General features: G+C 39.2%; 1 long non-coding RNA gene across 1 annotated transcript in view; it reads left to right on the top strand.

Annotated features, from left to right (window-relative positions):
• Positions 1 to 23,653, top strand: part of LOC130543324 (uncharacterized) — a 44,558-nt gene extending 20,905 nt beyond the window's left edge. The window contains exon 2 of the long non-coding RNA XR_008958594.1: positions 2,424 to 23,653. This is a non-coding gene — a long non-coding RNA (uncharacterized LOC130543324). The remainder of the gene's footprint in view (positions 1 to 2,423) is intronic.
• The last annotated feature ends 789 nt before the right edge of the window (positions 23,654 to 24,442 follow it).

Below are 24,442 nucleotides of genomic sequence, written 5' to 3'. Positions count from 1 at the left end.
TGTTGAACTACTGAAAACTCGCACTTATTATAGAAGCAAAAGAAATGAAAGTCCAGCTCTTACTACAAAATGAATAAGTAGTCTCAGTGAACAATTGTTAGTAAAACTGAAGCTTTAAATAGCAGTCTCTTTATCTCCTGAAACCTGATGTGGTGTGAGATGGAGTCACAGAGCAGCAAATCCAAATTAACAACTGTAACCCTTCGAACCGCATGCTCAAAGTGGTTGGTTATGAGAGAACTGATTTTTACAAGATGGTGAGACAGGCAATTATCTATTGTCTCATATTAAGACTAATCTTTGCACTGACTCATTTTAGACCCTTTCTCCCTCTGGAGAATACCATCTGCACAAACTACAAGGTCCAAGATAGCAATGATCTGCTGAACATATGTGGAACAGATGGTTGAAGAAATTATCTGCCCATTCAATCGCCACATTACTCATTTCCGCCACCTCGCTGCCCATGCAAATACAAGGCTGTATAAAGCTGGTCTTTAGGTCATTCCCCATGTTGATTCACGGAGGCCACTTGGCATGGCTGCCTGTGGAGGGGTAAGGGCCAGCATCCTCAGACAATGTTGCCTAAATTCCTGGCTGAGCACTTTTAGGGAATAAGAAAAAAGTAAGATGATGTCATTCAGGTGATGTCCAAGTTACATTTTCAGTTTCCCTAAGGTGTTGTTTGGGAGCTCATTGGGAATGGACTGCAGTCAAAGCTCTGTAAATTCAGTTTACATTCTGTGTTAGTCTGGTGTTGGAAAGTCTTGTCCCTAGGATTAGGACAAGATATCCAGGAGCAGAGAGAAACTGAGGAATAAGAAAAAAAAGCAAATGCTGGTGATGAAAGGGCTCTTGTAGACCTCAGCTGTTGCTCCCATTGTCATCCCTGTGTGTAACCAATGGCCCAAATTTGCAATTTGAATAATGTAATCCCTCAGTGAGGTAAATCACAAAGGTTTGCATTCAGGTATTTCTTAATCTACATCTTATGCCGTAGATCCAGGAAAGAAAAGAAGAACACTCCCCACCCCCGGCCGCCAAAACGCAATGCTATGGAAATTGAGTTTTTAGTCCCTTCAGTTGACTGAATTTTGAAAAAGTCATACTCAATTCGTGCATCCTTGCATTAATTAGGCCTAGTATCAGGATGAAAGCCAGGTGAGTTGAAAAGGTCATGTTGAGAACCCGTGGTCTTTACCACAATATTTTCCTGTTTCCATTTAATTGAATTTTAAGTGGGTTCACAATGAATGGGTAAAACCACTGTACTGTTTCTGCCACTTGGTTTTAATTAGCGACCGGGAATAAAAAAGTCTTGGTTTAATTTAGCAATGAAAGGGTTATTTTGAAGCTTGAGAAGAAACGAAACAATATGCTGTATTAGGCTTTCTTTTGTTTGGGGCTAGTTTTTTCCATTTCTTTGAATTTATTATGCACTAGTTTTGTGCCAAGCACTGTGCCATGGGGATGGCACCCCTGTCCTGTGGAGCTTACTCAGTATAAGATCACTTTATTGTGGATGCTTAAGAAATCTTTGAGAAAAGAAAACTCCCTAGGGAAAAAAAATCCTGATTTTTTTCACTAGTCATGAAACAAATCTGAGAGCATATTAGATTTAGCATGGCCTTCCACTACAGCCATTTTTATAAATCGCCATTTTTCTGACTAAAATGTTTCCCCACTCTCATTGAAAATATTGGTACATATTCTTTTAAGATATTATTCAGTGTAAGAAATACCAAAAAACTTTTTAATCAGCAACATCGATAATTTTTATATAATTTGTGTAAAAAAATGCCATATGGCAAAACAATACTTGTGACTTCGTAGTTGAGGAGCAAGAAGAGCCTACAGATAGCAGGGATTCTGAGGGAAGCTTTACAGGGACCTCACAAGTATTGAAACAAAAAGTCTAAAAATGTTGGCCTATATGGCTCTACCATACTTGTTTCTCCCTTTTCTCCTTCACTCTATTTTTTTTTATCTGGAAGTTGCTAGTATGGAATAAATAACATGGTGAAGTGGCTTTGCTTTTTACCGTTTCCTAAGGCTATGACTCTTCTACAGAGATTCATTCCACTGGAAATCCCAGCTTTCCTGTTTTTATTATCCACACTTCACATGGTGGTTTAGACTAAATTGGCCATTGCGGCGTTTGGAGAGCAGTCTGTTTAACACAGTGAATTTTACTGCTACCTTCATACCCATCTCTCACAAGCCCATGTTCTGGGCTCGATCAGATACACAGCCACGAACACTGAAGAAACACGTCAGTGTCTCCCTCTTCCCCTACTTGGAAGTGAGTGCCTTTAAAGAGGTTTCACTTCAGCTATGTTGATTGGGCCTGTTGGAGTGGACATCAGGAAACGGGTAATGTGGAAGGAGAGATGACTACTGAAATGTAATTTCCCTTTCATCAGGAGGAGCTCCTTCACGATTTGGACCACCCAGCCGCTGACCAGAGCTGCCGACGGCCAGGTAGCCAGCTCACATTGCCTGGTGAGCCTGTGAGAGAAAAAGCCAACATCTCTTCGTGCAACCGTATCAGGATAGCCAGAGTAAGTCCCCAGCGAGCTCTCCTGAAGAGAATTTCCCTTCTGGAGCATCGGCCGCATAGTTGGCAAAATATCTACTGCACATGCGCAGTAATTCAGCTAGTCAACAGGCGAAATGGTCACATGTACACAGAGGTTCATAATAACTGGTAGTAGGTGGACACAGCAGATAACCCCAGCGTGCAATAACGACGCAAAGGAGGAGAGAGCAGGTGAGCTTTGGAAATCAGGCGACGAGACTGTGGTGTGAGGTGAGGAACGAAGGGGGATGACGCGTCCCTGCGTCGGCTCCGGGCAGCGCCTGCGCATGCTCCCTGGCCGGGGGCGCAGACTGGGTAAATTGCCAAGTGCTGCAGCTGGGGACCGCTCCTCTGTCTTCCCAACGGGTAAGACTCAAAACTCGTTGAAACGATTACTGTTGCTGTTTTTCTGCTGTGTTCACAACGTTGGCAATACCGTAACTTGTTCAGTCCATAGATGGTGGACAATTTGGAAAACAAAACCGGAAGCTGTTGAGATACAGTTAATGCAGATCTTGCGGTCTCCATGCATTTCAGGAACTCCAAGGGCGGCATGTGCATGTTATTCTGACTGTAAACTCAGGCAGTTAGGTTTTAAAGTGGGAGGCATTGTTGTCCTCATTTTATAAGCAACAGAAGAGGGTTGCTTCTATAGCAGGCAGGTTTCTTAAATCTGGGTGATATTTGTAATGCTACAAAGCCTTTTTGCAGTTTTCAACACCTCGTTGTTTTCCCTGACTGCTTCCTCTCTCTGGTATTGTAACTGGGTCATGGTAAGGTTCCAGAGAACCACATACAGTAATGAGTAAAGAGAACATATGGGGGGAAAAAAAGGAGAGAGAGAGGGAGGGGCGAACCAGGGAACAGACTTTTAACTATAGAGCAAAGGAGGGCTGCTGGAGGGGAAGTGGGTGGGGGATGGGCTACCTGGGGAATGGGGATTAAGGAGGGCACTTGTGATGAGCACTGGGTGTTGTACGTAAGTGATGAATCACTAAATTCTACACCTGAAACTAATATTATATTGTATGTTAACCAATTGGAATTTAAATATAAACTTGAAAAAAGAAGGAATGACTAAAGAGAAGCCAAACTGTTGTAGTACTCTGGAGAAGGATGTGATCCATCTGAATACATTTTGTTTGGGTTGGCTTTCAGAGTCCTCTTTTGACCCAAAGCCAAAAAATAAGTTTCAACTGAATTTACAGTTGTGCCCCTCTGCACTTAAATGGTTTTATTGCTGTGTGCGCGGGCGCATGCGTGCAAGCGTGAGTGAGGTTTTGCTCTTGTAATTTATAATAGCTCTATCTTTAATATAACCATTTTATGGAAGTTCTGTGGAAACGCTAATGTGCGTCATCAATAGGGATAGACACAGCTGTTAACCATCAAAGTTTCTGTAACTGAAAAAACAAATGAACCTGAGAATTCTCACTGATTCCAATGATTTGACAACACTATGATTGGTCGGAACTGTAACTGTTTGCAACGTATTTGGATCCTCTCACATCTATTGTGTTGTTATTTACCAGTCATAGAATGGGAAATCATTGAAATTATCCACAGGTGTCTCTAATGCAGGAAAACAACGCAAATTCCTATGGCATGAAGAAGTAAAAGAGAAGATGGGAAGGAGACTGTGCTCTTTATTCCTTCCTCTGAGTATTGAAACAGTAAGCTGCAAGAGAAGGGACCAGGGTTTGTGAACGTCACCCGTGTTACGGATACGTCCATGGTTCACATTTTTTCAAATGCCCATTTGTGAAACTAAGCATTGGGTCCCTCTCCTTAGGTCCGTCTGCACTCAGAGACGTATGTGGCCATGATCGGTGAGTGCAAGGTGAGAAGATAGCTCCTAACTTCCCTCAGATAGATTTCTTTTCTCCCAAGACCGCAGGATTGGGGGCAAATCACAAGAAATTCCATGCTTTTGTGAGATACGACTGTTGAGCAGGTGAGGTAGAAGGAGAAGAAAACAGATTTAGTAGTCCTCTGACATGTAATAGGATAGGGATGAAGTGAACAAAATCCTGGAGAATTAGTAAAGATACAGAAGCAGAAAATATATCCACGTGTTTCTGGAATTTGCTGCTTAAGCCATAGGCTGGAAGACTAGGATTCCAAATTTCCATTCTTAGCTCTTGGGTATCCTTAGTCAACTGCTCTAATGGCCTTGAAACAGTTGTGTACTCTCCATTTACTCAAAATTTATTTACTGAGAAATATTACAGGGGCCTATTAGTTTTTGTTACCCATTATGGAAATGGTATTTTTTACTTTGTAAGGGTATGTGGAGGGTAGACTGATGGTAAAGTAGAAGAATTAATAAATATGGGCAAATTAGAATTGTATCATTATAATACTTTTAATTTTTTTGGTGTCCACTGTATCAAATTTCTCAGTGTAAAATATGTTAAAATGTTTTTTCCAATATCTATATTTGTCCATATATATTGCCTTATTTTAAAACAACTTGGGCAGATAGATGTTCAATATTGGTAGTAAAACTATTTAAATAATTATGAATAGCTCCATTTCCTTGCTGACCCAACCCATCCAGCTCAGCCAGCTCATGCAGCCCCTCACTGGGACTCCCACCACTCCTTCGTTCAGCCTTGAAATAACATATAGCAAAGCAAAGCCCTCTGGAGACCTTGTTACTCTAGGATGCTTGAATTTGTGTGGTACGTGCTGTATCAGTTGTTAAATATTTTAAATATCACACTTGAACAAGAAAGCATCCTCTCCCCCTCCACCTTTGCATTAGACAAGCCAAAGTATTAAAAATCAGGGTCTTGTGCTTTCAGAGCTTTTCTTTGAAGGAATTTACTATATATTTTTTTGTAATCAGTAACTCTTATAATTCTAATTTTTTAAAGATTTTATTTATTTGTCAGAGAGAGAAAGCACAAGCACGGGGAGTGGCAGGCTGAGGGAGAAGCAGGCTCCCCCCTGAGCAAGGAGCCCGATGTGGGGCTCAATACCAGGACCCTGAGATCATGACCTGAGTGGAAGGCAGATGCTTAATTGACTGAGCCGCCCAGGTGTTCCGTTATCATTCTAGTTTTTAAAGTATCCTTTTAATACTAATGTTCTACCTTAAGTTAATTATTTCTTCCTTTAGCTATTCAGAATATTTGAGTATCAGGTATTTATACATTCTGCACACAAGGTAGACACAGCAATGTGTTATCCACATTGTAGGGAACTTTTAGGCTCATTTTGGTGAAGTGCCTGTAGGTTTAGAAGTTAATCAGGGTGTTTCCCTTCGTTGTCTGACTATTTGCACTCTTAGTGTATATTTGAAGTTATTAGCCGTTAATCTGGTGACATGGAGAAAACATTTCATACACAGCCTTACTAAAGTGATTTTCAGCTCTGTAATGTAGCTTGAAGCCCGGAATTGCGATGCCACCAGCTTTGGTTTTCTTTCTCAACAATCCACTGGCGATTTGGGATCTTTTCTGGTTCCATGCAAATTTTAGGATTATTTTTCCAGCCCTGCAAAATAAAGTTGATGGTATTTTGATAGGGATTGCATTGAATGAATAGCTTGCTCTAGGTAGCATCGACATTTTAACAATATTTGTTCTTCCAATCCTTGAGCATGGAACGTTCTTCCATTTCTTTGTGTCTTCCTCAATTTCTTTCATGAGTGTTCTATAGTTTTCTGAGTGCAGATCCTTTGCCTCTTTGGTTAGGTTTATTCCTAGGTATCTTATGGTTTTTGGTGCCATTGTAAATGGGATCGACTCCTTAATTTCTCTTTCTTGTGTCTCATCGTTAATGTATAGAAATGCAACAGATTTCTGTGCATTGATTTTATATCCTGCCATGTCGCTGAATTGCTGTGTGAGTTCTAGCAAGAGTCTTTTGGGTTTTCCATATAGAGTATCATGCCATCTGCAAAGAGTGAGCATTTTGACTTCTTTTTTTGACAATTCAGATGCCTTTTATTTATTTTTGTTGTCTGATTGTTGAGGCTAGGACTATGTTGAATAACAGTGGTGATAGTGGACATCACTGCTGTGTTCTGACCTTAGTGGGAAAGCTCTCAGTTTTTCCCTGTTGAGGCTGATATTAGCTGTGGGGTTTTCCTTTGTGTACGGCTTTTATGATATTGAGGTATGTTCCCTCTATCCCTACACTGGGAAGAGTTTTAATCAAGAAGGATGCTATACTTTGTCAAATGCTTTTTCTGCATCTATTGAGAGGATCATATGGTTCTTGTCATTTCTTTTATTTATGTAGTGTATCACATTGATTGATTTGCGGATGTTGAAGCACGCTTGCAGCCCAGGAATAAATCCCACTTGGTCTTGGTGAATAATCCTTTTAATGTACTGTTGGATCCTACTGGCTAGTATTTTGGTGAGAATTTTTGCATCCATGTTCATCAGAGATATTGGTCTGTAATTCTCCTTTTTGGTGGGGTCTTTGTCTGCTTTTGGGATCAAAGTAATGCTGGTCTCATAGGAGGAGTTTGGAAGTTTTCCTTCCATTTCTATTTTTTTGAAATAGCTTCAGAAGAATAGGTATTAATTCTTTAAATGTTTGGTAGAGTTGCTGTAATCATCAAGACAGCATGGTACTGGCACAAAAACAGACACGTAGATCAATGGAACAGAATAGAGAGCACAGAAATAGACCCTCAAGTCTGTGGTCAACTAATCTTTGACAAAGCAGGAAAGAATATCCAATGGAAAAAAAAGACAGTCTCTTCCACAAATGGTATTGGGAAAATGGAACAGAAGAATGAAACTGGACCATTTCCTTACACCATACACAAAAATAGATTCAAAATGGATGAAAGACCTAAATGTGAGACGGGAATCCATCAAAATCCTAGAGGAGAACACGGGCAGCAAGCTCCGTGACCTTGGCCGCAGCAACTTCTCGCTAGACATGTCTCCAAACGCAAGGGAAATGAAGGCAAAAATGAACTATTGGGACTTCATCAAGATAAGAAGCTTTTGCACAGCAAAGGAAACAGTCGACAAAACCAAAGACAACCAACAGAATGGGAAAAGATTTTTGCAAATGTCTTATCAAATAATGGGCTAGTATCCAAAATCTATTATAAAGAACTTGTCAAACTCAACACTCAAGGAACAAATAATCCAATCAAGAAATGGGCATGGAACACCTGGGTGGCTCAGTTGGTTAAGCATCAGCCTTCAGCTTGGGTCATGATCCCGGGATCAAGTCCCACATCAGGGTCCTTGCTTGGTGGGGAGCCTGCTTCTTCCTCTGCCTGCTGCTCTCCCTGCTTGTGCTCTCTCTCTCTCTGACAAATAAATAAAATCTTAAAAAAAAAAAAATAAAGAAGTGGGCAGAAGACATGAATAGACATTTCTCCAAAGAAGACATACAGATGGCCAACAGACACATGAAAAAATGCTCAATATCACTCGGCATCAGGGAAACGCCAATCAAAACCACAGTGAGGGGGTGCCTGGGTGGCTTAGTCATTAAGCGTCTGCCTTCGGCTCAGGTCATGATCCCAGTGTTCTGGGATCGAGCCCCTCTTCGGACTCCCTGCTCAGTGGGAAGCCTGCTTCTCCCTCTCCCACTCCCCCTGCTTGTGTTCCCACTCTCGCTGCCTCTCTCTCTGTCAAATAAATAAATAAAATCTTAAAAAAAAAAAAAAAAAACACAGTGAGATACCACCTCATACCAGTCAGAATGGCTAAAATTAACAAGTCAGGAAACAACAGATGTTGGAGAGGATGCAGAGAAAGGGGAGCCCTCTTACACTGTTGGTGGGAATGCAAGGTGGTGCAGCCACTCTGGAAAATAGTATGGAGGTTCTTCAAAAAGTTGAAAATAGAGCTACCCTATGACCGAGCAATTGCACTACTGGGTATTTACCCCAAAGATGTAAATGTAGTGATCCAGAGGGGCACCTGCACCCCAATGTTTATAGAAACAATGTCCACAATAGCCAAACTATGGAAAGAGCCCAGATGTCCATCGACAGATGAGTGGATAAAGATGTGGTACACACACACACACACACACACACACACACACACACACACACTGAATACTACTCAGCCATCAAAAAATGAAATCTTGCCATTTGCAATGAAGTGGATGGAACTAGAGGGTATTATACTAAGTGAAATAAGTCAATCAGAGAAAGACAATTATCATATGATCTCACTCATGTGGAATTTAAGAAACAAAACAGAGGATCATAGGGGAAGAGAGGAAAAAATAAAACAAGATGAAACCACAGAGGGAGACAAACCATAAGAGATTCTTAATCATAGGAAACAAACTGAGGCCTGCTGAAGAGGTGGGGGGTGGAGGGATGGGGTAACTGGGTGGTGGGCATTAAGTGCTGGGTATTATAAAGACTGATGAATCACTGACCTCTACCTCTGAAACTAATAATACATTATATGTTAATTAATTAAATTTAAATTAAAAAATCATAAAAAAATAATTTTCAGGATCAATTACTTCATATTGATGTTGATTAAGCCATGCAAAATATGGTTTGTGATGAAGGCAGCATCATATCTTGATCTAATAATCATGTTCTTTGGCGTGTTAATGTCCATGTATATCGTGTCACAAACTCCCTATCTAGTTTACTAATAGAAAGGATTAATGGATTTTGAAACTGTTAACAGCAGTTAAGCATACAAGATTAAGATCAGACAGGTCTGGGTTTAAATCCCAGCTTGTCATAACACTCACCAGGCTACTGAAATTCTCTCAGCCACCATTTCTTCATTTGTGCAATGGTAATTATAAGAGTAACTATTTCACAGGATTGATAGAAGAGTTGGAAAAAGTGATGCATGAAAAGCAATTAGTACACTGCCTGATATAATACATGTTAATTATGATTATATTTTATTTCCCTTCACATAATGTGTTAAGCATTTTCAAATGGTATTTTCTTTAGGTGTTTTCCACTGGAAAATCTAAGGGACGTTCAATTTGATTCAACAGCATTTCTGAAACGCCTTTCGTCCAAACTATCGGAGTATTTCTGTAAGAAAAAATTTCACAAGAGAATAATGCAAAGAAAAAAAATTCCTCCAGGCATGTAATACTTTTAACAAAACAGAAAATTTTGTTCTATCCCTGCATCTGATCCCAATCCATTGGTGCAGAGTCTGTGCCTCTTTAGCCTTAAAACTAATTTAGCCTTAAAACGCACTGAACTTAGCGCTCTCTGTGTATGACTCATGCTGAGGAAGACGAGAGTATTGCAAGTCAGTATGGATTGTTAACCTAAAATGAACTGGACCAATCTCAGATCTTTTCTTCAGGCTCTAACATATGGTTAAAGCCTAGAGACAGAAAGAGATAGAGCTCTGGGGGCAAACAGAAAGTCAAGTGTATAGAGCCAAATACTGCTAGGGTTCAGGCAGTCTTCCAGAGAACAAGTCAAAGTTAGCAATTTAGCAGTTCACAACTGCAGAGAATTTTGGATATAGTTTTGAGTTTTCCAAGGCTCTCTACTTTTTTGTTTTATTTTGTTTTGCTTTTGGCTTTATCATTTTTTCCATCAAAGGATTAGTTTCTCATTCCACATCACAAACAGTTTTATATTTGACCTCCTCTACCATCTGTTTATAGTACTTTAGTGATAAAACATACTATCTGTTTTATTAAGGTCCTTTTGGTTTTACTAGGTTGTAACTTTTTTTGAGGACAGTATTATTCCTGATGCATTTTTGTATCTATTACAGAGTTGGCATCATGCCTTCTAATATTAAAGCTGTTGATAAATATGTTACACCGACATGTGTGGGAAATAATATTGATGAGTTCCTTGAAGTCAGCAATTACCTAGAGCTCATTACACAGTGTCTGGCATAGAGGGCACATTTGTTCTCATAGTAGCTTTTGTGATGGGCTTTGCTATATGAGCATACAATACAGGTGAATCCAGAAATTCAGACATAAGTCTCTATATGGGAATGAGAGTTTGTACCATAAATACATATTTAATTAGAATGCAAGAATCTTCTATAACTCTAAGATGATTTATATTATTTAAGAAGATCTTGTAAATCTCATTCCTTTAAAATATTTGAGTCAGCAGACTACTATTAAAAATTCATGATGACTTAAACCCAAATTATTTCAAATTGTAATAATTTGAAAATAGAACACATTTCCAAGAAATATTTTAAAAACTGTGCAAATAATTCCCAAATCCTGAGAAAGGAGGTATAAACTTGTTGGTGGAGCAGGGACTGGAAGATATCTGTGTGCTTATATTTTGGCACCAGCACCAATCATGGTAAAAGAATCGGTGTCTTAGATAAAGTGAGAAAAGGAACTGACAGTTGTCTGCATCATTCTCATTTTAGGGGCCTTCTCATCTAATTGCCCTGCTTTTCACTTTCCTTTGTCATCCCTAATAGCTGCAGTATCCCAGAGGGCTGTCTGTTACAGTGTTTGGTCTGATGCATAGCTGAAGCCTTGCACAGCGCACACTGGAGCTTTTCAGCTCCATTTACCCTGGAGGAATCTCTCAGAACCCCTTGCCTTGGCTCTGTCACAGAACAAGAGTCCTTTGGAAGAAAAGTGCTGGCTGGATCCCTGTTATCACCTAATTTCCTTTCATTTAATGAAATCTTAGATCCCTCTTCTAAGAAGCACTCAACAGACTGACGTTGAAACAGAGTAAAATGTATCTGTAACTAAAATGTATGTGAAATCACACTTATTCTGTGGCATTCTGGAAAGCGCTGGTAGCTTTGGTCACCGAATGTCTGAAAATAGTTCATCAGAAAGGGCTGCTTGATGAAGAAAATAAAAGCCCTTTGCAGTATAGTATAAACAGACTTCTTTTGTATTAATGAGACAAGGCTTTGGGAGTGAGAAGAGGGAGGTTTGAGTCAGATGGGTTTGGAGAGTGTTGGGCATCCAATCATCATTTTAAGCTTTGAAGAAATAATTTTAAGATTTCTTAAACCTGTTGATGCCATGCCCCATATCCCCTGGGCCCTCTTGAGTTCACCTGGTGATATGATAGATGGTTTCCAGTATGCTAACTACTTCTCACCTCCTGTTCTCTGCAGCTCTCTTGAGGGTTTTCACTGGAGCCGTGGGAGTTTTCTCTGCTACTAACAAGTGCAGAGGAATTAAGGCTCCCAAGGACAACCCTCAGTCTATGGGGATGGGAAGTGGTGGAAGTATGCTCTTTCTTCCAGTCCTCTGGTGGGAATGTTCAGAAGCATGTTCTGCATGGTTTCTCAGACAGTCCCCAAGAAGATTGAGACTGGGTTGCCCACAGGGCTAACCCGCTCACTGTTTTTCCCTTCCCCGTCTCACTTTCCCTGTTCTCTTACTCCTGCTTCTGAGGATACTTCCCAAAGAAACTACCTGCAGCCAAGTCTTTGTCTTGGAATCTGCCTTGAAAAGAACCCAAAGTAAGACATGGTCCTAACTATGCATTTAACTGGCACTGCGACTACGAGAAGCTTATTTTATTTTTCTGGGTCTAATGTTTTTGACCTATTCAATGAGACAGTTGCGCCGAACTGAGAATTTTCCCACTTATTTAGTTTCAGAACTCTTTTTTTTAAATCAAATTAAATCATAACTAGAACCTTAAAAAATATAAAAATAGTTAAAAGTAACGAACATGATTCTTAGGTAATTTAGAGATTTTTGTCTGTATGTCAGACATTTAATTAATTATAGATCACTGAGGCATAATCTTGGGTTCTTATGATTCCTTGCAGTACAATTTTAGAATGAGTGGAGTGGATGATCTTTAAGGCTCATGGAAAACTTAAAATTCTGGGATTCTAACTGCAGATAAAGGTTCTTGAGGAGCTCTCTACCTTTGTCTTAACCTCTGGACTATTTCCCAAACTCCAAATCCACAGAGATCCAGTTTAGAATCTTTCTTCCCCATACCATTTATCTTCCCATCACCTAATGGTTACATGTGAACAGACATGTGTATGTGTGTATTTACATATTCCGAAAAACCAAATCAGAAATATAATTGTGGCATGCCATGGTTTCCCAAGAATTCTAGTACAAAGACTATAAATTGTGATTATACGCTGACTGCATGTGAGAGCAAAAAGGTAATCCTCATAAAAAAAATTTTTTTAGTTCATTGTAGGACTGTCAAGTTTTTTCCCTGCTATTTCATTTATAAGAACACATTCAGTAATATTTTTCAGCTTTAACACAGATATGACATATATATGAAACTTATAAACATTTCAGTGAGCTTATGTGATATATATTTATATATATTTTGCTCCTAAATCTTAACTCCCGGTTATTTATATAACTCTTAAAAGTTGTTTTCCAGTCTGCACAAAGGTATTTTGACTAGAGTTTTAAAATAAGATGATTTTTTCCCTAGAAGTATCCACATGCCTCTTTATTTCCTCCTTTCCCACACTTTCTGCTGAAGCTGGGATCTGGACTTTCATCAGCCTGTCTTCCCCTATTATTTTCCTTAGAATACTTTAGTACATCCCATTGTCCTTCTAGGTAAACCACTAAAACTGCAACCACTTGTTTTTTCCTGGGCCTGCTTCCAGCAAATCTTTCACCTAGCCAATCTTTCTAGGGACGCTTTCTCCTCATCTCTTAAACCCTGCACTTGTGCTTAACTTGTAGAAATACACAGGGAAAAAAGTCCTTTCTTGCATTTTTATTTCCTGGAGGAATAGCTGTTCTCTCATTTCCATTTTTCATCAAATTTTTGCCTTCGTAATCACATATCTCCCTCCTTCTTCCTTCCCTCCCTCCCTCCCTCCCTCCCTTCCTTCCTCTCTTTTTTTTGAAGTTGAATTGGAGAGAGGATCCAATTTGAAGGACTAAATTTGGAGAAGAGACAGAATAACATCTCAATTTTCTGGCAAATATGCATATGCATTAACATGTATACAAGTTCTGTTAGGAAGGATTATTTCCCCCCAAATATGGTTGCTAGTATTGTTAGTTTGGCATTTCTTGGTGAAGCTGAAAGTCAGTAAGAAAGAGAATAACTTACGTACTCATCTTAACCCAGCCAGGATATGCAGTATTTCCGTGAGCCTTGATGTTTGTGAGTTCCTTTGACAAGTTCTTTATTTACTCAGCAATTTTCTTTAGCGTTCAAAGCTTTGAAATACAGGACAGCGATATGTCAGACTTAATGTTTTAGAGATCACATCTTTCCCTCTCCTCAGCAGGGCTTTTCTTGAGCCCTGAAGCTGTTTGTGTTGCCCTTAGTTCTTTTTGTTTCTTTCTTGAGCTCCATCTTTTCTTTCCTAAGAGGTGCACACTACGGTACGACTTCATGTAGACGCGTTCCTTATCGAAGCCACCCGAGCTGTGGAATGTGGGCCTCTTGTCTCCCACACCTGACCTGTAAGTTCTTGCAAGGCTGGAGCTCATCTCCCAGAACTAGGCAATATGTTGGGTGCGTAATAGTCCTTAATATATGCTGGCTGAATAAATCATCAAATTTTTGCCACATATGTTTTAGGAGTTGCTTTTGGATGAGGCTTTATTAAGAACTTTTCTGAATGGCTTGAGATTTTGTGATTTGGCTGTTTTTCAGAAGCTCTGATCAGCTTTTTCTGTTATTTCCAGTTCCATGTATGAATTATGTATCTGAAATTTCTCTCCTACTGTGCTCAGCTTTGATGGCATCCCAAGCTTTGAGTTTGCCATCTTTCTTTGTCAGATTCTACTTTATCTCATTCTTGGTCTGGCTTCTCCACCTCGGACACTGATGTGAAAAACAAAATTCCTTTCATTTACATTTCTGCTGTCATGTGCGTCCCCATGTTTAACGGTGCTCATATCAAGTGTCAGCCCACACCCTGTCAAGATGACCAAACGCTCTGTGATAGATGCCAGGGTGGTGCTATACTTACCGCAGACGCGTTTGGGGGCATTCCAATGAGGGAAACAACTATTTTCTTTCCTGTTTTAGTTCCAAGATCCTTCAGCAAATTAAGCCAGTATGTCTCTACATTGTGTTTCATATTATTTCTGGGCAGGAATCACTACTGATGTGTTACCCCCTTTCGTACCAGCGCTCCTAACAGTTGGCCAACACGTAGCCGTAGATAGGTACAGCAGTTGACAAGTTTCATACGTGTTTCCTCATTTTGCTTCTTTATATTTTTCCCTTTTGTGGAACTTCACTTGAAACATTTTTTTCTAAGTTGTCTTTATTCTTTTTTTTAATGTTTTTTGTTATGACACCTACCAGAAGATTTTGCCATGTCAAGATCTCAGGCTGGTGGGCAGGCCCCGGGGCCATCTGAGAGTTGCATATCGTCATCATCCCTTTAGGGCGCTGGGAATAGAGAGGCAGCCCTGGAAATTTTTACATTTGTTCTCTTCCTGTTGCGCTCACCAGCTCCGTTTGCCTGTGTAGATGACGACAAGGTTGGACAGGACCTTTCCCTTCTTATTAGCTCTATTTTTAGATGGGGACAGGTGACAACAATAAAAACTCTTTGCCACATGCAGACTCTGTACCAGGCAATGTTCTGTGTGCCTTACATCCGTCGTGTCTTTAATCCCCACAGCAACCATATGTGTTAGGTATTATTCACCCAATCTCCCCAGAAGTTTCTGGGTGCTCTTCCTGTCAGCTTGCTGACCTGGGATTTCCTGCCCATTCCTGCCATATGTTAGTATAACATTAGGTGTCATGTAATATGTCATACATATGGTATGTTGATATGTAATTTTCTATGCCTTAATGTTAGGATAGCCTTCTCCTCATTTTTAAAACATGATGTTTGTTACATGTCCTATTGATGGACAAAGATCAAGAGGGAGATCAGAGCTGTTCATGTAATTTCGTTTTCCTGTTCAGTGGTTTGATGCTGCCTATAAATCTAAAACGACAAAGGGAAGAAGGGGAAAAATGGTCCGTGGAACCATTTCTCTCCATTCTAAGGATCCCATACTCCTCTTTCTTTTCGCTCCTCTCATTCTAGCTCCAACCCCCAAATCCACAACCCCGTCACCCCCTTCCGCATACGCCATGCTTGGGAGGCAGGCTTTTCTCAACATGTGTTTTAAACACAAAACTTACTGTGAATTCTCTTGGCCAGTCAATGAAGAATCTGAGGACCAGAGTAGTGAGACAACTCGCCAGTTCATTGAATGAAATACGTGGAAAAATACGTGAGCTGTGGGGCATATCCTCCTTGAGGTCTCGCTCAAATATGGCTCCCTGTCTGGAATCTTCCGTGAGGCCCTCTCTGCTTTCTCGGAAGGCAGAGCTATCCTCCTGCCTGTTATCTCACGTCACTTTATATATCCCTCAGCACAGCATTTATCTGAGGATATTGTGACTCGAAGCTTATTTCTTTTTCCTGTTAGATCGCGAGATCCTTTATGGCAAACACTATCCATGCATCCCCTGGGCCCAGAACAGCACTTGGCATGTTGTAGGTGCCAGACAAGGGTTTGTTCTGGGAATGACCGCGGCCATGCCGTGCAGTTGGCTGCGATTTTTATTCTTGTTCTCTGAGTACTGTTTGCTATGGATCCTGTTGGTTAGTGGGTTCTGATATAGGGGGGTCGTCCCATTGAGGCCCTATGGATTCTGGCTGCAGAAGTTTTAGCACCAAGTTTCCATTTTCACGTTGGGAACCTCAAGTTAAAAACAGCCCTAATCCACTCATGTTCCGGAAGCTGCTTTGTAAAAACTATGAAATGATTTTAAACATGAAGGTTGAATTTCAAAATAAAAGTTCAGTTTTCTGGCCAATATTTTCTCAAGGCAGTGAGAATTTTGTGTATTCACAAATAAACACGCATACACACACTCACACAGGCATCTGTTTGAGGTCATTTTATGCGGATGTATCAACTTTCAAGGTACATATGAAACGTTATGAAATTGTTTACATTGCTGGATTTCTGACAGGACTCCAGCTTGACCTGTGGTACGTTTTCCCATGGAGGCACGGAAAGAGACACATCTCTATCCCAGATTTTAACTCACAGGCAGAAGTAAGTTATTAGAGGAGTCTGAGAGAAGCAAAAGAGAAATAGCAATGCTTCTAATAGAAGAAAGAGCAAACGTTGATTTAATCAATTGACTTACTTTTAAGTAAGAGAACAGATGTTTTCTGTTAGGTCCCTGGTGAAAATTCAGTAGGCGCCAGTGATACTTTAGGACCAGTGGCTTCTGATAACGTTTGAAACGAAGGTCCGGGCTGTTCTTGCTGAATGGGCTTTTGCACAGCAGGCCTGTCACTGTGGTGCGGTTTTTCTCTGGAGCAGGCCGTTCGTTCTCTCTCTCTTTATGCTTCCGTGCGTTGTCTTTCACTGCCCACTTGCTTTTGTCCCTTATCCCTCAGCGTAGGAAAATAACATTAGATTTTTATACTGTTACGATGTTTGAAAATAATAATTGTGAAGAGTTTCGTTCTCTGCCTAGAAAGAGCTACTTGAATCCTGCATTTTCTGGCCCAGTCGAAACACCTGTGGTGTGTTGTGATTTTACCTGGAACACAGCCTCCTCTTTGAGCCAGTGAATTCGAAGAGTGGTTGAGGTGCTGGTTACCCTGTTGTCTTCATAACCTGTCCCCCAGCCTCATTATGGAAACACTAACCAGAAGCCCCCTCACTGAAACTTCAAAGGGGTCCTCCAAAGGTTTCTAAGATTCTACATTCCCCAAAATGCCAGCTTTTCTTTTTCAGCTTCTTGTTGAAAATTGCTTCTAGTAATATGAGCCTTTTCCTTCTTATAAACACTCCAGTTATGTTAATGGTCTTTGAAGTTCTTTATCAAATACTATTTGTTACAATGTTTTCAAGCAGTAGGGCAACTTCTTTGCCGTTCTTTTTGTCCAGATAGCCCCCAACTCACCCACCGTTTGACAAACAGCTCTGCTGGACTATACACTGCTTATGATCAGGGAATGCCCTGTACCGTCCTAGATCCCTGCAGAGCGGTTCCTGGTACACGGTGGGAGTGCAGCCAGTGCTTGCTGAATGAAGCCACCTAGCTCCCTTATAATCGCTTACTGGAACCCATGTGTAGCTAGGTTATCTCAGACCATTATAAACTCCCCACTGAGGAATCAAGATGGCCGAATAACCAAAGAAATGTGTTCTTTGCTCATATTTTTCATAATGAATTCTCCCATCTCACCTATGCATTTTGTATTATCTTCTGATCTTGGTCTATATATCTATTTGCTTACAACCAGTTCATTAACACACAAAAATGATCATATCTAGAACTAGGCAGTGACTATTTTTGTAGAATAAACTAGTCTTGGAAAACTGGTATCATGGCGTTAGCAGGCTAAAAAATGTTTTACAATCTAGTAATTTCCGTTTTATGGGAGATAGGATGAGTGACCAATCTCTGATACCTGCCCAGCAGAGACGGGCATCTACTTGGAACAGCATCTCATTGTTTGACTCAATTAAGTGGAGGGGATGGTAAAATGGATAGCGTTAAGACACATGGAAGCTCTTCCATGATCCTTTCGCCATGCAGCTGTCTCAGGTCTGTTCTGATTTTCACCCCTCAATGTCATCCTTTATCCTGTCCCTCAGACTAAAACATCTGTGGTAGGAGCGGGAGAATGTTTCTGAGGCAGGAGCCTGAGGAATGCTTGTTTGAATGGGGCTGACTTCTTACCCTCCCCAAGGGGCAGAGGTGTTGATAGTTTCCATCAGTAATGACCTCATAGGAAAGTCGTGTGCATCTCAAAAGCCACCACCACAGCTGGCACTGATTCAGGGGGAAGCTGGAGCCTGGGTCTAGGGGATCACTGACACAGAGCTACGCTGTCTCCTTTTTGGGTGATCTGTCGGCCCCATTCTGGAAACAGATTGGGGAAAAACATGGAAGAAGACTCTTTTTAAACCATCTCTGCCCTTTGGAAACAGAGCACCAGATTTCTCAGCCTTAGAGTATTTAATGTTCGTAATTTAGGAATATTAAAATAACTTTTCTTCTTCTTAAAAACCCACGTTTAATTACTCTTCACTTACGCACTCACTCCACCCAGACGTGGCGAGCAATGCCAGAGTTGCTCTGCTTGCGAATCTTTTAGTCTGTGAAAGACAGGCCTCAATCAAATCATCACACAGCTGTACAGAGATCAGTGCTCTGAAGGGAGAGTATACGACAGAAAAATTTCTTTTTAAATAAATTTTTACTTAAATTCCAGTTAATTAACATACAGTGTAATGTTAGTTTCAGGTGTCCAGTATAGGGATTCAACACTTCATACATGACCCGGTGCTCATCACACGTGTGCTCCTTAATCCCCATCCCCTGGCCCCTCCACCCACCTCCCCTCTGGTAATCATCTGTTTGTTCTTTATAGTTAAATTCTGTTTCTTGTTTTGCCTCTCTCTTCTTTTTTCCCTTCGCTCATTTGTTTTGCTTCTTAAATTTCACTATTGAGTGAAATAATATGGTATTTGTCTTTCTCTGACTTATTTTGCTGAGCAGAATACCCTCTAGCTCCATCCATGTCATTGCAAATGGCAAGATTTCATTCTTTTTTATGGCCGAGTAATATTCCATTATATAAGTATTTTTATAGTTTAGGGCCAGGAAAGGATTGTGGGAGCTACAACCTTTGAAAGCAAAGTAGAAGTTAGCCAGGTGAAGGGTGTGGACAGACCTTTCCGGGCAACTGAGGCCTATGGCAGGAAGCAGCATGGGATATCCAAGAAATATGCAAACAAGGTTTCCATGAATCTTAGTGGGTAGGCAGGTGCAGACAATGAAGATACTTGCTCTCTCTGTTTTACAACCCAGCCGTGTTGCACTGAAATACCCAACCCCTACTGGAGGACGGGGCCGCTGGATAAGCATGTGACCATGCTAAGCCTTTGCTTCTTCCTAGCTCAGTGTAAGGAATAGTCCTTGAACATATTAACCACCAAAATTGATGATAAACTTTTCACAGAATTAAAGGATACTTTTCATAGAATTTAATCATCCCAGCTGAGATCTCCCTGGATCAACCAGTCCTCAGTGGCCGGCCAGTTGGCTGCAGATGCATGTGCAAACCAAGACCACTCAGCTGAGTCCAGGATAAATTGTTAACAGCAGAGCTGTGAGCTAAATAAATGGTTCTTTTAAACCACTAAATTATAGAATAATGGTATACAGAAAAATATTTCCCAGTAGTAATCTATTTTACCTTACTTAATAATTTTTTACTTTACAAGTATGAGTAGAGCAGTAAATTATTAAGTAAGATAAAAAATAGGTTGAACATCTTGTATATTATGTATTATTGTGTACCTTCTATAGGCAAACCAATGTTTTAGGTTTTAATGGGATACATAGGTAAATAAGATATAGTCTCTGTCTACAAAGGAATGTGATAAAACTCCTAAGAGGAAGTAAACAAATGCATATACAAGGCCAAAAAGTACTAAATTTAGCACAAGATTCCTAATAGGTGTGATAGGTAAGTGCAGCTTTAAGATCCCATTTTCTAATTGGTTGATGGCAGATTATCTTCCAACACAAGAAAATGGTATGGCGTGACCCCACAGCAGAAGAAACTTTGAATTCAGTTCCAAGTGGGGTGGTCTGTGGGTCTTTCCTGAAAGCAGTAGGTGACCTCAGCTCCCCACTGTCCTGTACTGCTGAGGCCAGGAGTAGGACCCGCTGATAAAATGCTATCTTTTATCATATTATGGAATTGGAAACAGTGATTTCACAGCACAAGACATAATGCATACTAAAATTTTAATGTATCGAAGAAGCTTTTGTGAAGGCTCCACCACTGTCAATTTCATTTCAAGTTGATCCAAATTCAAGTTCTAAGATTTTTTGTCTGAGGACATATTGACTGAAAAGAAAAATGACTCCACATTTCCAACAAATGCTAAATAGCTCAGCATTTCCCCATAGCATGGTGTTCTGAGGATGATTTCAGTGACCCGTATTTGTTCCCAAAGCAATGTAGAGCACATAGTAGGGATTCAAAATAATTAAAAATTTGAATTAACTTTAAAGCTTTTCTTTTTATCAGAAGTGAAAGAATGAACATTTGACTGATTTTTGTTGGTTTCATATTTCAGTAAACTCTTATGTATCCAAATGCTTAGAGAATGGGTTATCCTGACTTAATTATTATGACTAACAAAGGATGAATATTTTATTTACAGTTTATCTAAAAGGAACCATAAGAATTCAATAGAAATGCTAACACTAAAATGATAGTCAAGTTTGATTTTTTTGTTCTAGTCATTAAACTTCCTTGTATAAAACTATAAGCAACATATTTTTGGGATTTCTGGATGTTTGTATTCCATATAATCATGTTTCCCACAAAAAGCTGGCACCTATAATATTATACCCATACATCCAGAAATCCTATAATCATATAATTACAAATAATCCTGACTTTTTCACTTTTGTTTTACATGGTAGCACATGGTGCTTAATTGTCAAAACAGGAAGTCAACATGTAATGTAGAATATCTCTTCTCGTATTAAAAAGAATTTATCTTCTCCAGATGTATAACAAACCTTTTATATGCTTTTTCTATTTTGTCTGTAACCATGTAGTCATGCGTACCACAAATGTCAGGTGTTTTTTTTTTTTAAAGATTCATTTGAAATTAAAATAGTCTAACAGAGAAAGAGTTCAAATATAATTCAGCCGAAAGTCAGAAAGTCAAGTCACATTATACATAGCCAGCTTAAAACTCGGGCCAAAGCGAAGAGATTTCTACCATTACAGCATGGTTTTGCAATAAAGGTATTTTAGTGAGATAGGTCTCTCTTCTTTGTGAAGCCAAGAAATCAAGAAAAACTTATACGTTATTTTGTGCAAAACATTTATGATTTAAAAAATGCGGGTGCTGTTTTGAAGTTAGTTGATAGAGTAAGGCTCCCGGAGGCACCAGGTAAAAAATGTACCATTGTCATTATTATATCTATTCTCAGGATAAGTCAGAGACAACTGGAAACTTCATTCAACCAACCAATTAACCAAACAGCTGCTCAGTGAACTATGTTCCAAAGATGTTGAACACCATGCATGTGTCCCTAGCTTGCTCCCAGAACCCAGCAGATCAGTAAAGCCAAAGGCCTTCAAGTGCTCACTTCATGGCAGTTGAGTTTAGTTGAATTAAATGGTATGCATGACCTATAGCCACGAAGTAGCTGTGTGTCTTTGGGTAATTCCCTTAGCCTCTCTGGGGCTCTAAAATGTGACAACATTTTGAATTATAAAACTATAAATCTTCTTGGGACACACAAATCATCGAAGTCAAAACATGTTCTTTATTTTCTTTGGGACCAAGTATCCTTTTGAGGCGACTGAGGAAATATCCTGTACATTTGTGAGGCTGTACAGTTGTTCCATTTATTAGTATATCACCTAGCATGACCTTGAGGACAGGTAAGTCCTCCAGAAACAAGTTTTGATTATTTGACACCTTGTGATTTATTTCTCTTAGCAGTTAAGCGTAGTATCAGACATGGTCTCAACCATGAGCTTACCTGGCTTTGTGAGCCAATACCGCTGTTACTGCTTATGGATATGGCGTCTGGTGCTTTTAATTTGGATTATTTAATAGATATACTAATTAGTATGCATAATGTGAGCTTCCTTTTTGAAAAACGTCCTGGGAGGCTCTTGGGATATGATATGGCAAAAATTGTCCAAGACCCCCACATGCTATAGCAGGTAAAGGGAAGATTGAGAAAAGTGACAGTGTTTAAGAGTTTTTCTCATATGTTACCTAATTTAATCCTTACAATAAGCCTATAAGGTAGACGTAATTATCTCTGTTTTACGGGAAAGGAAAAATTCAGATAGATTATTACTCATTCATTTATTTATTCGATGTGTGTTTATTAAATGCTTACTGTAAGCTAGACACTGCTCTAGGTATTGGGACAAACGCAGTGGGGTTAGGGGGAGGAATAAAATCCTTTCATCTATGGAATCACACTCTTGGGAGTAGTGGTAGTAGGAGATATTAGCATTAAACAAGTATTGAATGCCTAAGCAAATAATTCCAGATACTTAAGTTTATGAAGATGATACAAGGTAATGCGATAGATTGGCTGGGGGTGGTGGTGGTGAATGTAAGAGGGGGTAAGGGGGGGCTCAACTCTGACATCTGAGTTGAGATCTAACTTGCCTAAGTGGAGTAACTAGGATTTATACTTATGACTCTCCTAGTGTTAGATACTGTAATAACATTTATTTTAATAACATTTGCTATGGACATTAAAAACTAAAATGTTTATATTAATAACAGAAAAATCCAAGAAGTCGGTACGTGCCTATATCTTGCCTCCTCTTGAAATTATTAGGGTCAAATAAAAAATGAAAGGAACGTAAAAGCTATAAAGAATTATGCACATTAAAGCTTTCTTATTGCGTGCCCTTGCAGTCTGGCGTGGAATGCATGCTGAGAGAGGAAATAAAGAAAGGGAATGAAACAAGCATGCAATTTGAGTGAAGAAATGAGGAGTGTCGTGATTTAGTCGTAGATAAAATGTAATAGCATTTAATCTCTTTCTCTCCCATATGTCTTGAAGAAACAGCCTTCCATGGATGAAAGCTTATTTTATTCCTTTTTCAAAGGTGAAAGTTTAAATCATCGATAATCCATCACCAAAAATGATGGTTAATATTTCAGTGTATTTCTTTCTAGGACTTTTTTTAAATTAACATTTTATCATGAGTTTTTTTCTCGTGTTATTTAAACTTCATGAAACATCATTTTTAAAGGTGCCAGAATGGTCCATCATATGGCCACACATGAACGTATTTGACTATACTGAACATTTAGCTTTGTCTGTTTTGCTGAAATGACGACCGTCATACATATTTCCATGCTTGCTTTATAACATTCCTTGGATAGATTACTAGAATGAAGCGGTTGTCACAAATAGTAAATTCTTGGGGCGTCTGAGTGGCTCAGTCAGTTAAGCGTCCGACTCTTGGTTTCGGCTCAGGTCATGATCTCAGGGTTATGAGATTGAGCCCCACATTCGAGCTCCAAGCTCAATAGGGAGTCTGCTCGAGATTCTCTCCTTCTTCCTCTCCCTTTGCGTCTCCCCTCACTTGCTCTTTCCCTCTCTCTCTCTCTCAAATAAGAAAATCAATAAATAATCTTTAAAAAATAGTAAATTTTTAGTTAAAAATATAAAATTTCGTTATAAAATTGGTGGGATAACTTCAGGCCCTCTTGCAAAGTCAAGTTTGACATTCTGTTTCATCCTGTGTTATTTTGAGTAATAGTCTAACAAGTGAAAGTTTTGACTTATAATTAAAAGTCCCAGTGAGAGCTGATGGTCTAAGCATATCAAGTTTGATTTGTTCAGTATTCTTTTAATGAAGCTTTATTTTAGCCAAGTTTGAGCCCATGTCCGATAGTATTGATATTCACAGAGTAGTACTGGGACACTGCAAAATCCTAATCAGTCATTAAAAGTGAATAACTACATTCAGTTGAGTTTTGTATTATGTATTTATAATATTATACATTATTTATATAAAACTGTACTTATAATTTTCTAACTCTTACAAAATAACAGTTCCTTTATGTATATATGGTATCTTTTGATTATTCATAATAGTCCGTTGGTCATAAAAGCCCAGTCCCTAAATTTAGGTTTAACAACAGAGTTTATTACATAGCATAATGCATTTGCTCCTACTTAATTAAGCAGAATTCTTATTCTGTATTAGGTAAGTCATGCCCTCCTCTGCCATTTTACTTTCCAAAAAATATTTTATTTATTAATAAATAATATTTATATAAATATAAAAATTAATATTTTATATAAGCATAAAAATAATTAAATAATAATAAATAATTAAGAAATAAATAATAAAATACAAATAATTAATAATAAATAAATATTTTACTTTCCCAAAATAAACTTTT

The sequence above is a fragment of the Ursus arctos genome, unplaced genomic scaffold, assembly GCF_023065955.2.
Source record: "Ursus arctos isolate Adak ecotype North America unplaced genomic scaffold, UrsArc2.0 scaffold_11, whole genome shotgun sequence".
Classification (NCBI taxonomy): Eukaryota; Metazoa; Chordata; class Mammalia; order Carnivora; family Ursidae; genus Ursus; species Ursus arctos.
The sequence above is the reverse complement of the archived record's forward strand: the minus strand, read 5'-3'. Positions and strand labels throughout refer to the sequence as shown.